General features: G+C 44.5%; 1 long non-coding RNA gene across 1 annotated transcript; it reads left to right on the forward strand.

Moving 5' to 3' along the window:
- Positions 1 to 13,773: 13,773 nt before the first annotated feature.
- On the forward strand, positions 13,774 to 14,618 carry LOC120235057. Its single transcript, XR_005529286.1, has 3 exons — positions 13,774 to 13,858; positions 14,124 to 14,225; positions 14,317 to 14,618. It is a non-coding gene; the product is annotated as an uncharacterized LOC120235057 (long non-coding RNA).
- Positions 14,619 to 15,114: the final 496 nt, after the last annotated feature.

The following is a 15,114-nucleotide window of genomic DNA, read 5'->3' on the forward strand; positions in this document are numbered from 1 at the left end:
TCTTCTGCCACTCATGCCCATTTCGAATCAGACAAAAGAGACCCTTCTGAAAAACCAAAAGAACAACAAAAAAAGGCTCCACTCTCCTCCATGTGGCCTTTGTACTCAGACTTCGTGTGGCTGCAAAATGGTCCCCAACAATTTCAGGTCTACATCCATCCTCATCCAAGTCCAGCCTGAGAGAGATCCTTCCTAGTCATCCCTCCCTGATGAGCTACTTAAACCAACACAGATTACCTGCCCATCCCTTAACAAATTATTGGAGCTAGGGAAATTCTATGCTGTGATTAGCCAACTATGAGTCACATGCTTCACTTATGTTTCATAGGAGAGGGGGGGTTTTCCCAGAAGAAAAAACTGGGGTGCTGTCACCAAAATAAGGAAACAGATACTGATGGCCAGAGCACAATACGAACTCTACAAATTAACAAAGGCCTAAGGCATTCTTCCTAAGCTTTGAAAAGAAGTAATACCATTGGGGGGCCTGGCTGGTTTAGTCGGAAGAGCATGCGACTTGATCTCAAGGTCGTGAGTTCCTGAGTCTGAGCTCTGCTTTGGTGTAGAGATTACTTTTAAAAAGGAAAAAAAAAAAAGTAAAGAAAGAAAAAGAGATGCCATGACACTCATTCTGCTTCTCTCCCAATTCTAAGGACAACACTATATTTCCCTTGTATCATTAGTCTGTCAGATACTCACTTGTCATTGATAAGTGATGTCACAAACAGTAAATAAATGCATGAATCTGAAAGTTAACCAGCTGGAAGGGGCAGTTTTTCAGCACATCACTTTCCAGGGCACTCCCACCTCGATACTGCAGGTAGTTTCTTGCCCTACAATCCTTTCGCATTGTCAGCCCGCCTGGAAAATATTTATTAGCCCGCAGGCCCCTGGGGGCAGGGTGGTTACTATCTAAGATGGCTGAGAAACCACTGCAGAAACAAGTGACAGTGAATCAGCTTAAGTTTATCTTCTTGAAGGACATTGACACAGTGTGGAATCTTGAAAGCAAAATGTATCTACACCTTTGTTTTTAGCTTCTTTTTGTTTCACCATTTCCCTTCCCGCATACGAATAGGTTACTTTCCCCACAAGATGTTTAACCTAATTATATGGCATTTTTATCCTTTTAGGTCAATTTTTTTTCTGCAGAAAATGGATAACGTGTGGGCTCTGTATTATTCTGGAATTTGGGATGGCTTCTCTAGTTTGCTGCTTCCCTGGACACCAAACATAACATTCCCTATTCTAGGAGCTGCTTCAAGTTGTTCAGAGGACTGGCAGAAAGTCAAACCAAACTAAATGAAGAGTTGCTGGTGTTAATCTCACATCCTGGAGCTGTGCGTGCCACGGAGTAGTCTGCAATTAGTACCAGGCATAATACCGATCAGAGTCACTGCTCTGTGGTCTTGTACATCAGAATTTCCTGTTTGGAAATTAGATTGGGGTCTGGTTACTTTAAAAATAGATATGATAATGGAAGGTAGCCATTAAAATTTCTTTTGTAGACAAGGGTGACATAGGATAGCATTAACCATGTATTTAAAGGTAGAAGTATGTTACTAAACAATATGTTCAAGATAATTCCAGGAGGCACCTGGGTAGTTCAGTCCACTGAACGTCAAACTTCAGCTCAGGTCATGATCTCACGGTTTGTGAGTTCAAGTCCTGCGTTGGGCTCTGTGCTGACAGCTCAGAGCCTGGAGCTTCCTTGAGATTCCGTGTCACCCCTTCTCTCTGCCCCTCCCATGCTCATGCTCTGTCTCTCAATAATAAAAATGTTTAAAAATTTTTTTTAAAAAATGATGATTCCAGTACTGTTTAATATTATAGAGACAAATACTGGAAAAGGCACTCAAATGTTAACCTTAAGGAATGGAGGTACCAGTGATTTTATTTGATTTGTTTACTGTTCAACATCTTCCTGGATGAAATGTACTACATCTATACTCAGATAACTTTCAAAGAAATCTATCATACCAATACCCCAAAGTCAAAATATGCAAAAGATACGACTAAGAAATAGACCTAACTATGATTCTCACCACTCAAAAACCATTGTAGATTTTTCTCTCGCATACATAGTTTTTTTTTCTTTCATTTAAAAAAAATCATGTACTAGAAGCTAGGAGTAAGTGAACCATACAGGCGTGGCTTCTGCCCTCTCAGAACTAACTAGTTGTCTGGTGAAGATATAACAGTAAGCCAACAGAAGCAATCCAGCATGTCACATTCAAAAACAGTTTCACGGCCCCTGCATTTAAAACACCTAACCCTCCTTTTGACATATCAAAGTCTGGCTTCGACAGGTCCGCTCACAAGCACATTGAACTCACACACTGGCACTCACTGTCGGTCAGCGCTTCCGTTTGAGTCCCAACCCCATTGTTCACAAACTCATGTTCAATTACTAGAGTGCTAGTCAGTTATTTGGGTATTTGCTCTTATTTTATAAAACTAATTGCAAATACTAGTCCTAGGAAATGTAGGTCTTATAAATGTAATCTGAATGATACGAAGATGGAAATCACTAGGTGTGCCAGAAACTGAACCTAGTCTCAGTCAGATATGCAGACATTCGTGAAATGAACTCCAATGAACTGAGTGAAACTAAAGAAGAAACTCAGAGAACAAGTATAGGACCCTGGAAATGACCATTGTTAAATTTTGTGGCTAAGAGTTTTGGTATGTTGAGAGATTGATCCTATTTTTTGTTCTGTTAAGAAAATATTCCCCCTAAAACAATAAGTTTAGTGTTTGATTTTTAAATTCTTTTAATATTTTTTATTTTTGAGAGAGACAGAGGCCGGGGGTGGGGGGTGGGGGGGAGACACTGAATTTGAAGCAAGCTCCAGGCTCTGAGCTGTCAGCACAGAGCCCAACACGGGGCTCAAACTCAAGAACCATGAGATCACGACCTGGGCCAAAGTTGGAAGCTTAACCACCTGAGCCACCCAGGCGCCCCTGATTTTTAGATACATGGTCAGGTATGCTTATATTTGAAACTTGGAAATGACCTGTGGTGGCTCACCATTGCCTACAGAATATATTTTAAATCATTTATTATATAAGGGATGTTATAATCCACAAGTTCATGACATTGAGGAAAGAAAATGGCCAAGTCACCTACAAGTTGCTATAGTAAGTTGCTAAGTTATATGGTAGTGACAATTGACAAATGAGAAGAATCAAACATTCTGCTTCACTTATACAAATTGTATTTTAGGGTAACCAGACTTGTTAAGGAAAAGCCCTTTTGTATAAAGTATTGCCAACTGATGAACGTAAAAGAAATGACAAAAGGCCATTTTGCAATCTCTTAATATTAGACTACACCTGGACTCACTGATCAATTTTTTTTTAATTTTTTTTTAATGTTTTTATTTATTTCTAGGAGAGAGAGAGACAGTGTGAGCAGGGGAGGGTCAGAGAGAGAGGGAGTCACAGACTGAAACAGGCTCCAGGCTCTGAGCTGGCAGTCAGCACAGAGCCCGACGCGGGGCTCGAACCCACGAACCGCGAGATCATGACCTAAGCGAAAGTCGGACGCTTAACCGACTAAGCCACCCAGGCGCCCCTACTCACTGATCAATTTTAACATCACCACGAGTCGAATGACCATACATCATATACTTCCTGATGTGGTGCAATCAAAACATGCTAAATCACCTATGGAGTATTTTTGCCACTCCCCAAATATTTTGAGTTTAAATCCAAAAAAGCCTCCAAATGCAACCATTTATGAGGAGAAGGGAGAATGAACAATATAGGGAAGTGTCAAACAACACCAGAGAAGATGCAATTCACTAAACCTAGACTGTGTAAAGTCCTGCAGAAGAAATGACAGGATTTCTACAACAAATATGTTACCTTAATAGAGTTAAGGCATGCCTGGTGGCTCAGTGGGTTGAGCGTCTGACCCTTGCTTTCAACTCTGGTCATGATCTCACGGTTCGTGAGTTTGAGCCCTGCGTGGGGCTCTGTGCTGACAGTGTGGAGCCTGCTTGGAATTCTCTCTCCCCTCTCTGTCCCTACCCCACTCATGTTTGCTCTTGTGCGCGTGCGCACTCAAAAATAAATACATAAACTTTAAAAAAAGATTTAAGAGACCTAACAACCACATACAGTATGTGGATCCTGATTTGACAAACCAGTTATTAACAGACATTCTTGAAACACTTGGGAAACTTGACTGTGGAGTTGATATTAGGTGACAGCATATAATTTTGTCTTTGTCATAATGATGCTGTGAAAGCAGTCCACGAGAGTCATATACTGAACACGGATGAAATTCGCTGATCTCCAGGATTTCCTTCAAACAGGGGGAAGGGGAGCAGTGGCAGAAGAAATGAAAACAAGATTTGGCGAGGATTGATAAGTGTTAAAGCTGAACGATGGGTCCACGAAGGGGGAAACTGGGGGCCGATAGCACATTCTCTATTTTGGGTGTGTGTTTTAAATTTTCGGTAACTACAGGTTAAATTTGAATCCGTCAATCCATACGTACATACTTAACATACAAACATACATAAAGGCTTTAGAGCAGTGTGTTTCTATACCCAACTCATGCCCTGGGGAAGCGACCGAGCGAATGAGTACAAAGAACTGTAGTATTAGGATCCCTGGGCCGGTTGGCGTGGGTGTCCCGCAGAAAGGAGCGTCTCCCTTTCTTTTTTGTGGAACCAGTGAGGGGAAGCATCCCAGTAACAGCCACAGAGAGGACAGGAAACACCATCCAAGTCCTTTCCTTCCAATGGCTTTTGTGTCCATAGGCGATCAAAGTAGCAGCGGCTAAAGTCCGTGGTGCCGCTGGAGCTTGGGTGTGAGTTTGGGTGTAAGTATCTCAGACCGGTGCTTCATTAAGTGTAAGGGGGTTCAAATCCCGCAAGCAACTGTGGAAGTTGACAAAGGGCATTGGAGTCAGCAATGACACTAGGCTCCCAGCTACTACAGTGGCTAGGGTGACACTTTCTAGAGCAATCTGCCATGATTGTGATTCCTGTCATTCCCAGACAGTCAGGGGAAGGGGAAGGGGGGAGGGGCAGAAGAGAAGAAGAGTTCTGGGTTTCCCACCCATCTGGACACGTGACGCCTGCACTGACACACCAGAGCGTCCTATGTTGAATGGCTGAGTGTTCGTCAGCTGGTGAAGCAGGAGTTATCCAGCGCCCGGCTCTTGAATTGTGTGATTGTATCATTCTGTGTAATGGAAACCAGGCTGACTATGACTCAGAAGTGTGACCAGAAAATTCCTCCCACTCCCTTGTCCCTCGTGTAATCTTGGGCAGGTCGTTCTTCTGGAAATTTGGATAATAATAACCTTGCCTCTCTACCTCCAGGGTTGTTTTGAGGATCTAAAGACGTAATGTGTGGAACTATAATTTTTGTAAACTACCAAAAGCCGTACAAATATAAGGCATCGTTATTACTGTAAGAGACTCAGTGATCCGGATCTTAAAGCCTCTTATTTTCTTTGATTCTGTGTTAACAATGAATGTCTAATTAGTACATTATACAGTTAGATAGTCAACAAACAACTACAGAGAAGTTTAGCACGTAGTGTGATCTTCCTACTTGTTTCTCTGTTACATAGGAATTACTGGAAATAGGAAGATCTTACCCAGTTATATATCCTTCTTACTATATATATGTATACTTTCTAATTATATCCTTTAATACATGCCCATCAATTTAGGAGACAAACAAGTTGCTCTATATCCCATTAATAATTATATTACTTTATAATCTCAATCTCATAAGTCAGTATTTCTTTTGTCCAATAATATTTTAACAGCTGGGGGACTAGAGCAGAAGTTGACAAACTATATAGCCCATAAAACAAATCTGGCTACCACTATTTTGTATGGCCTGCAAACTAAGAATTGTTTTGACATTTCGAAATATTTTTATTTTTTATTTTATTTTAGAGAGAGAGAGAGAGCACATGAGCAGGGGAGGGGAGCAGAGTGAGTCTCAAGCAGGCTCCCCACTGAGCCCCTTGAATTTTGTTTAATCAAAATAAGAATATTTGATGACACTTGAAATTCATTTTAGTGTCTATTTATCGGAACACAGCCACATTCATTCGTTCATGTATTGTCCGTGGCTGCAACGGCAGTTGACTAATTGTGAGCAAGACCATATGGTTCACAAAGCCTAAAGTATTTACTATCTGGCCCTTTACAGAAACAGACTCAAAAGGACAGAAATTTTAAAATAAAATCTCTGGGGCACCTGGGTGTCTCAGAGGGTGAAGCATCCGACTCTTGTTTTCAGCTCAAGTCATGATCTGACATTTTTTGAGTTCAAGCCTCACCTTGGGCTCTGTGCTAACAGCATGGAAACTGCTTGGGATTTTCTCTCTCCCTCCCTCTGTCCCTCTCCATGCCCCTCACGCACTCTCTCAAAATTAAAAAAAATTGGGGGCGCCTGGGTGGCTCAGTCGGTTGAGCGTCCGACTTCGGCTCAGGTCATGATCTCATGGTTCATGGGTTCGAGCCCTGTGTCAGGCTCTGTGCTTGATAGCTTGGAGCCTGGAGCCTGCGTCGGGTTCTCCCTCTCTCTGCCCCTCCCCTGCTCATGCTCTGTCTTACTCTGTCTCTCAAAAATAAATAAATGTAAAATTTTTTTTAAATTTTAATTGTTTCAATGTTTACTTTTGAAAGAGAGAGAAATACAGAGTGTGAGTGGGAGAGGGGCAGAGAGAGAGGGAGACACGGAATCTGAAGCAGGCTCCATGCTCTGAGCCGTCAGCACAGAGCCCTACATGGGGCTCGAACCCATGAACCGTGAGATCATGACCTGAGCCAAAGTCAGACACTTAACTGAGCCACCCAGGTGCCCCAAAATTTTTAAAAAATTAAAAATAAAAGTCCTAACTTACTATCCTCTCCCTGGGATAAATAAACCTGGGATACGAGGATTTAAATTATGCACATGCAATAAGAGAAATTCAAAGTTATGATTTCAATATGCAATGATTGTTTTTAAGCCAATTAGGAAGAACTTTTAAAATATAATTAATAAGATATAAATACAATACAACTAAATGCTTAAAACTATGTTCCCATCTTGTTCAATGTTGGTGGCAGAGTAAAGAGAATGGGGGGTACATCTATTCTCTGATTAATACACAATAGAAACTGACTCTGGATAAGCGGAAAAGGGAGTTCATTGGAAAGAGAACTATTGAACAAGCCCAGAATTGATGGGAGAGCTAGAGATCATAGCCTTTGGAAGGATGGGAGTCCGGAAAGCTCCAGGTCCTTAGCAGCAAAAGTTCAGAGCGCTTCCACAAGACTTGAGGAGACTTCCATTTGAATTTTGGGGAAAAATAAACTGATTGGCCTCATGTAAGACCCAAAGAGTAACATGATTGGGCATCTTTCTGGAATCACATGGTTGGAATGGAGAAATAAAGAGGAAGTAAGAAAGGGGAAGGGATTACAGGTAGATAAAAAACCAACAGATGTGCTCACAGGAAACTTGTCAAGAAACATGGGCTTTCATCCAACTTCAGAACCAAACAGGTGAATGTGAGAATAAGTCATCTTAGTGGTCTTCAGTTAGGGGTACTTCCATTATATGTTAGAACAAAAGGAAGGGTACAATTAGACCACTTGTCATAAAACTATTCATTGGCCACCAAACATAAAACTCTTACCCATGGAACAATAGTTTTTAGTTAATGAACAATATCTTCCAAAGGATCAAGTTAAAAGATAATTGTGTGACCCCATCACCACTTATATTCAACATAGCACTAGAGTTCTCAGCCAGTGCAATAGGACAAGAAAGTGAAATAATAAACACAGAACTGTAAAGGAAGAAAAAAGTTGTCATTTTTTGCAGAGAGCAATTGTATACACATAATATCCAAAAGAATCTGTAAGTTATTATAATTAATAAGTGAATTCACTTATGTCACTGGTGAGGGTCAATTTACAAAATTTCATTTTACTTCTATACCATAACATGGCAACAACAAAAATAAAACGATACTATTTATAATAGCATCAAAACAGCATTCAATATGTAGGAATAAATGTAAAGAAAGATGTGCAGCCAATTTCCTGAAATTATCTATAGGTTAATGCAGTCTCAGTGAAAATCCCAGAAGACTTTTTTTTTGGTGGAAATTGGCAAACAGATTCTAAAAATTTTAAAGAAACACAAAGGGTGAACAATAGCCGAGGCCATTTGGAAGAAGAAAAGCAAAGGAGGATCTATGCCACCTGATATCGCAATCTAGTGGGATAATCAACTGTCCTGTCAAGGGACTGAGGGCTTTTCTGAGATGCAATACTTTCTGGTTTAAAACACAGAAATTCGTGTATATCAAATCATTATGTTGTACACCTTAAACTAATACAGAACGATAGGTCAATTATATCTCAAACATAATGTACGTGTGTACATGTTTATATCTTTAACTAATGTACATTTGTACACTAATACAAAAGTATAGGTCAATTGTATCTCAAATGGAAAAGAGGGTGTGTGCCAAGTGTACGAGGACAATGAGGAAAATCAGTCGCCCCAAGAGTAAAGCACTAGAGTTATTAAGATAGTGTGATATTTGTACAAATGTAAACAACTAAACCAATGAAAGAGAACACAGACCGGAAATAGAATCACACATGTCGTATCATCTGATTATAACAAAGATGGCACAGCAGTAGTCTAATTGGGAAAGGATGGGCTTTTTCATAAATGATGCTAAGTAATTGGGTATCAATATGATCAATATGGCCGGGGGTGGGGGGAGAGGGCAGAAATTCAACTTCTAACTCATAATTCAACAAATAAATTTCAGATAAATTGCATTTCAGCATGTGAAAAGGAGAGTAGTAAAGCTTTTAGGATAAAAATAGACGATTACCTATATGACCATGATATGAACAAAGACGTCCTAAATAGGAAACGTAAAATGCTAAACATCGAGAAGAAAACTGCTAAATTGGACTAAATTAAATTTAAATGCTTGTTTTAAGATTTTATTAACTTCTCCCTATACCCAACATGAGGCTCAAACTTACAACCCTGAGATTGAGTCGCATTCTGTACCAACTGAGTCAGACAGGTACCCCAACTGCTTCTTTTCATTAAAAAAAAATCATTTAAGAAGGGGTGCCTGAGTTGTTCAATCAGTTAAGCATCCAAGTCTTGATCTCGGCTCAGGTCCTGATCTCATGGTTTGTGAGCTTGTGTCCCAAGTCAGGCTTTGCACTGACAGTGCGAATCTGCTCGGGATTCTGGCTCTCCCTCTCTCTCTACCCCTCCCCTTCTTGCTCTCTCTGTCTGTCTCCCAAAATAAATAAATAAACTTAAAAGAATTATTTAAGAAAATATTTAAAAAGCAAACCAGGAACAGAGTGATTTTACATATATATACATAGTATATTAGATATGTAATTATATATTATAATTAAATATTTGTATTGAATATTTTATCCAATATGTATTTCAAATAAATAATATAAATATGTTAATGTTTTCAAATATAAAGTTTTATGTAATACATCATAAATATTCTTTATATAAAATCACATATATCTTCTCCAACTCTGTATGTGTCTATGTACATATATGTCTATAACTATATCTACACCTACCTATATATTGTTTATTAGATATATATCTGACAAAGGACTCATATGCAGAATATATAAAGCATTCCCATAAATCAATAAGAAAAGGACATATGAAATGGTGCTTATTAGTCATCAGACAGATGCAAATTAAAATCACTAAGAGATAATACACACAGTACCAAGTGCTGGTAAGGAGGTGGGGCAATTAGAATGTATGAAAATACATTATCAAAAGCGTATCAAATGGTACAACCATTTTGGGAAGCTCTTTGGCAATGTCTACTAAAGCCCAACACACTTATACCCTATAATTTACAGATTCCACTTCTAGGTACACCCTCCTTAATGGGTTTAGGCTTGGACTCACTCATTCAAATGCATACAGAGAGAGGTCCCGCAATGATATCAGTTGTGGTAGACAACATGGAGTGTCAGGGACTGTGGTAAACTGTCTCCACTCCCTATTGTCTATCACAATTGACACTACTTGGCTGGCCTATCTCTGTTTGCATTTGAATGTGTGTCCCCAAGCCTAAAGCCATTAAGGAAGATTATGATAGGTGCCTGGGAAGCCCTCTCCTCACTGAAGAAGAAACCCAGCGGGCCACAGCCCCGCACACTGTCCAGAAGGGCATAATCAGTGGACGTGACAGAAGCAGATACGCTGGACACTATTTGGCACGGCTGCCCTTCGCTCTTCTGTTCACTTACCTCTGCAAACAGCCCCTGCTGCCGTGTCTAGACCTCAGGTTTTGACCGACCTCTCTCTCGCAATGGCTCATTGCTCTTGGGTGGACACCTTAACCCCAGCGGTGCATGGATGTAGTTGGTGATCTGCCCAGATCCCCTGGCGAGGGCAGCTGCTGTGAATGTTGGCTGCTAGCAGCTCACAGCTGCCCGCTTCTGTTGAATAGCCTTGCCCCCAAGTGCTTGAGAACCCATGCCCACAGCTAATAACGGATGGACATGGGGATACAGGAGGCAAGCGCCTTTGCCTCAAGGCGGGATAACTCTGAAGGGCCATTCACTCTCCAGATCCCACCAGAGGATCAGGCTGAGGCTAGACTGGCCCCTGCTTCATCCCGCTTCCCTCATTGCCTTGCACGTTTCTGCGGGGGGCGCACCCCACGGAAATCACCTGCACCAGGATCGCTCTGCTTGTAGGGAGCCTGAGCATAGGGGATCTTCTTTCCCCAGAGAGCCAGAGAGCCCGGGGGAGGCTGAAACGATTGATTGGATCAGTGGCAACACAGCCATGAACTCCGGGAGCGCCAGCCCTTCCATGCCGAGCTGTGGTTCTTCAGTGTCCCTCTGATTTCGTAAAAGCCCCCAGGAGCTTCCCGATAATCCCCCTTCTGGTTTCCCTGAGCCAAAGTCCACCTCTCCGCCCCGGAACCAGTATGAGCTTAGCTAATGGGATGTGTAATCCGGGCCTGACCTAACGTGGCTTCGGAGATAGGACCCGAGGCTTCGTGGGATAACGTCAGTCGGAATCCTGAGGGCAGAAAATGCCTTGATGCGCCTTCCCATAGCCTTGGCATCGGTAGCTGGAGGTGCACTGGGCACGCCCCCCGCCTTCCAATCCCCAGGAACCGGCCTTGCTGAGGAGCCAGTAGTTACGCAGGCCTGTGCTTCCCTGAGGCCCCGTGGGCTCCCTGGAGGAAAGAGCAACGAAATTCCTTCCACCGGACATCATCCTCTCCCGTCGCTCCGTCCCGGAGCCTCCGGCGTGTCGCTGAGACTTCCCATCCCTAAAGCGTCCCCCCTACACCCTCCTGTCCGTGCGTACACGTGTGCGTGCCTGTTTGCACACATGTTAGGAAAGCAGAAGGAGGAGGTGGGGAGGGAGCCACAGGCGGGTAGTCGGAGCTCAGAGCACTGCCCTGCGTGCGGGAGATAAGGAAGGACACAACGCAAGCCTGATTCGTCCCACTCCGAGTTCTTCACGGATTCCTCAGAAAATCGGTCCTTCTGACCCAGCCTCTCCCCTCTCAATAGTCAGAGGCGGCCTTGGTCGGAGCCGGTGATGGTGACTCTATGGCAATTCTATGTAGTTTAGCCCAAGACAAGCTGCCCCCCCACCCCCCCGGGTCAAGGGCGGCTCTGGCAGGGTGCTATTTTAAGGTGTGGGCGCAGGGTCTGTTCTGCAGCGGGAGGGTCCCTCTGCCCGCCCTCCAGTCCCGTGTTCTCAGGGGACACTCGGCCGCCCGGCCAGTGCAAAGTTGAGAAGTCCTTCCGGCTCGCTCCCAGTGACTGGGAGACGCCAGAAACCGACGGTCCCCTGGCCTCGGAGCGTCTACAGGGAAGCTGTTCTTGGTCCACACGGTGCTTTTTCAAAGTACGGTCTGGGCCACACAGGGCTCGCAGCCCCACCCCACCTCTCCCTCTCGTCTGTCCCCGTTGACGTTACCTGCCTGGCTTCTCTCTGTGGGCACTGGAGCCTGTGACCCTAGGCCCAAGGTCATGTTCGGTGCCCGGGAAGCACCCCGTCCTCTCTGAGGAAGGAGCAGGAAGGTTAGGAGACGGAGGGGTCCCATCAGAAGAGGGAAGGCCCGGGCAATCGTGAGCCAGAGCCTCTTCTAAGCATCATGGAGGGTGAGAGGAAGCAGATTCCACCGATCACTTCAGGCACCCCGCTTGGGTCCAAATGTCTGAGGAGGTGGGAAGTTACAGAAGAGGCTACTTTGGGGGGGCGGCGTGCCCAAGACGGGAAAGAGGGAAAGAGGCGAGGCAAAGACCTGAGGTCACGGTGAGGAAATGTTCCCTCCCAACCACCCATTTTACTTTTCCTACGTGATTCATCCACTGAAGAGATATTTATTAAACATTCATTTTGTGTTAGGCATTTTCCTAGGGCCTGGCATTGAACAAATATTTGTGGAGCTTTTTAAAAAAAAATTTTTTAATGTTTATTTATTTTTGAGAAAGAGAGAGATAGAGTGTGAGCAGGGGAGGGTCAGAGAGAGAGGGAGACACAAAATCTGAAGCAGCTCCAGGCTCTGAGCTGTCAGCACAGAGCCCGATGTGGGGCTTGAACCCACGAATGGTGAGATCATGACCTGAGCCAAAGTCAGACGTTTAACCGACTGAGCCACCCAGGCGCCCCTCTCTCCATGGTTTCATCAAGATTCTGAACTGTTTCGAACCACCACCACCATGCTTTACCTCTTGGGATAATTTGAATACCCCTTTGCCTTGAACGAGTTATAGAAAATCGTCTTCCCTTCACCGAATTCTAGAACGATAGCTTTGAAAAAGCCACGAGGGCTGATGAAGGCCTCCCACGTCCAGGAAACGGAGACCCAGAGGGGGTATAAGCTTCAGCAGGGGATGAGCTTGTCTCTGCTCATGGCTACGTCCCCGCCATTGCCTGGTACAGAATAGGTTCTGAATACCTGTTTCTTGGGTGGATGAATGGATGAATGAATGAATGAACAGCGAACTAAACAAGTAGGGGCAGAGTTGGCCCCTGAGGCACGTGTCCTGATCTCTGTCCAGGCTCGTTCACCTGTAGGTTAGCAAAGGGAAAGTCAGTCGTTTTCATAAGGGCCTTAAACAAAACACTAAGTTGAGGAAAAAAACAAAGCATAAAGGAAGAGTCAATGACAGGGGCGGTTTCCGAAGCACATATGACCATGTGTGTACAGGAGCCTGAGCTCGTGAAGGCCGCCTTGAGCTGCGTGTGGTTTATAGAAATTCCCCCAGAGCTCCTTGGACTGGTTGCTCTTACCTTGGAATAGGTGCCTTGGGGGGTAAAGGGCTCCCCAGAGAAAGCTTCCTACTCACCCGGAGCCCCTCACCTCCTTGCTTCCCCCAACATGCACCACGTCAGCCAGCTGTTACCTGACTGATGGGGTGAGGGAGGTGGGGGACTCTGAGCAAATATGGAATTAGGAGCCTCAGCTCTTGGCTCCGAGGAGGTTACAGACTTTGGAGGAAGACAACGGATGTGCCTCTGAAACTTGACTAATGATGGCCTTGATAGTGATTTTGCTGCCCATAATTTTTTTTAATGTTTATTTACTTATTGAGAGAGGGAGAGAGAGAGAGAGAGGGAGAGAGACAGAGCACAAGCTGGCGAGGAACAGAGAGCGAGGGAGACACAGAATCCGAAACAGGCTCCAGGCTCTGAGCTTCTCAGCACAGAGCCCCCACACGAGGCTCTAACTCACGAACTTCAAGATCAGGACCTGAGCCGCAGTTGGACGCTCAGCCGACTGAGCCGCCCGGGCGCCCCCTGCTGCACATCATTTAAATGTCAGCCAAAGGTAAGACAGGTGGGCGAGAGCCGTCATGAGGGAAGGAAGACAGCAGTGCGGGTCTGTGGCTTGAGAGAAGGAAGAAGAGGCTGATCTGCTCAGCCTCCCTTCCCACTTCTGGTTGTGGCACTTTGATTTACACCTCCCCCCCCCAAAAAAAACCCCTGCCCCCAACCCATTGCCTACAGTCTTGGAGGGATTGTCAGTTAAAGTGCTGTGTCCAAGGGGTATGTGTGACCAAGTGACCCACCAGGCCATTCACACTTTCTTCCAGGAATTTGAACCTTGAGCACAGGGACATAAGGGTAGAAAATCCAGCCTGATGGAAGTTTCCTGAAAGGACCACCCGTTAACTCCTGCTACCCGGACTCCTTAGGTACCCAGATTCCTCTTCTCTCAAGGGCCTGCCAGCTCAGACTCTGTACATTCTGCGAGCTTTCCCATATCCCTCCAACACGGTCTTTTAGGGTCCGTTTCTGTTGCCGGCAACCCAAGAACACTGCCTCGTACAGAAAGGTTCCTGGGAAATGTGGGCCGTGAACTGACACGGAGGCAAAGGAGGCAGAACAGACTCCAGGTGAGGGGACGTGTCAGCCAAGCCTCTCCAGAACTCTGCTTGGCCGGGCTCAAGGCTCAAGGGGACGTGTGGGCGGGGCTCGCCTGGGAAAGCGGGTCCTACCCACCCTTCTCCCGCGGCAGAGGCCCCCAGATGCTGTTGAGGAGGTGCGAACATGGGGACGTGATGATGGTCAGGCTGCCTGCGTCTGGCTTTGTGGGAGCGAATTCCTTACGCAGCCCCTGCTTCAATTTAATGGCGCGACTGGCCAATAACAAGTTCTCAGTAAATGATGGATATTATTATTATTATTATTATTGTCAGTAAAATTTGATGATACGATTCCAAATTATTGATTATCGAGTATTATCGTCACAAGTTACACTTCGTATTCAAAGCCACAGATCGTCTCTAAATGCACAGCCACCTGCACACAAAACACAGACATGTCAGAAATGTCCCTGAGGCCCAATCTGACATTATCAGAGACTTTACAACTGAGACAAAGCCGCTAAGATATCGTAAGAGAAAAGATCCAAGGGGCAGAGACTTCCACTACTGTGTTAAAGGGGAAATGGTGGTCTGGGACACAGAATTATGCAGCGGACAGGGACCCAAGTGACTGGCGGGGTGGGGAGGGTAACATAAAACACTTCCTGTTCTCATAAGACCCTTGGGAACTAGATGCAGATACGGCCCATCCTGCTTC

This window comes from Hyaena hyaena, unplaced genomic scaffold (genome assembly GCF_003009895.1).
Source record: "Hyaena hyaena isolate Hyena2069 unplaced genomic scaffold, ASM300989v1 scaffold_121, whole genome shotgun sequence".
In the NCBI taxonomy this organism is placed as follows: Eukaryota; Metazoa; Chordata; class Mammalia; order Carnivora; family Hyaenidae; genus Hyaena; species Hyaena hyaena.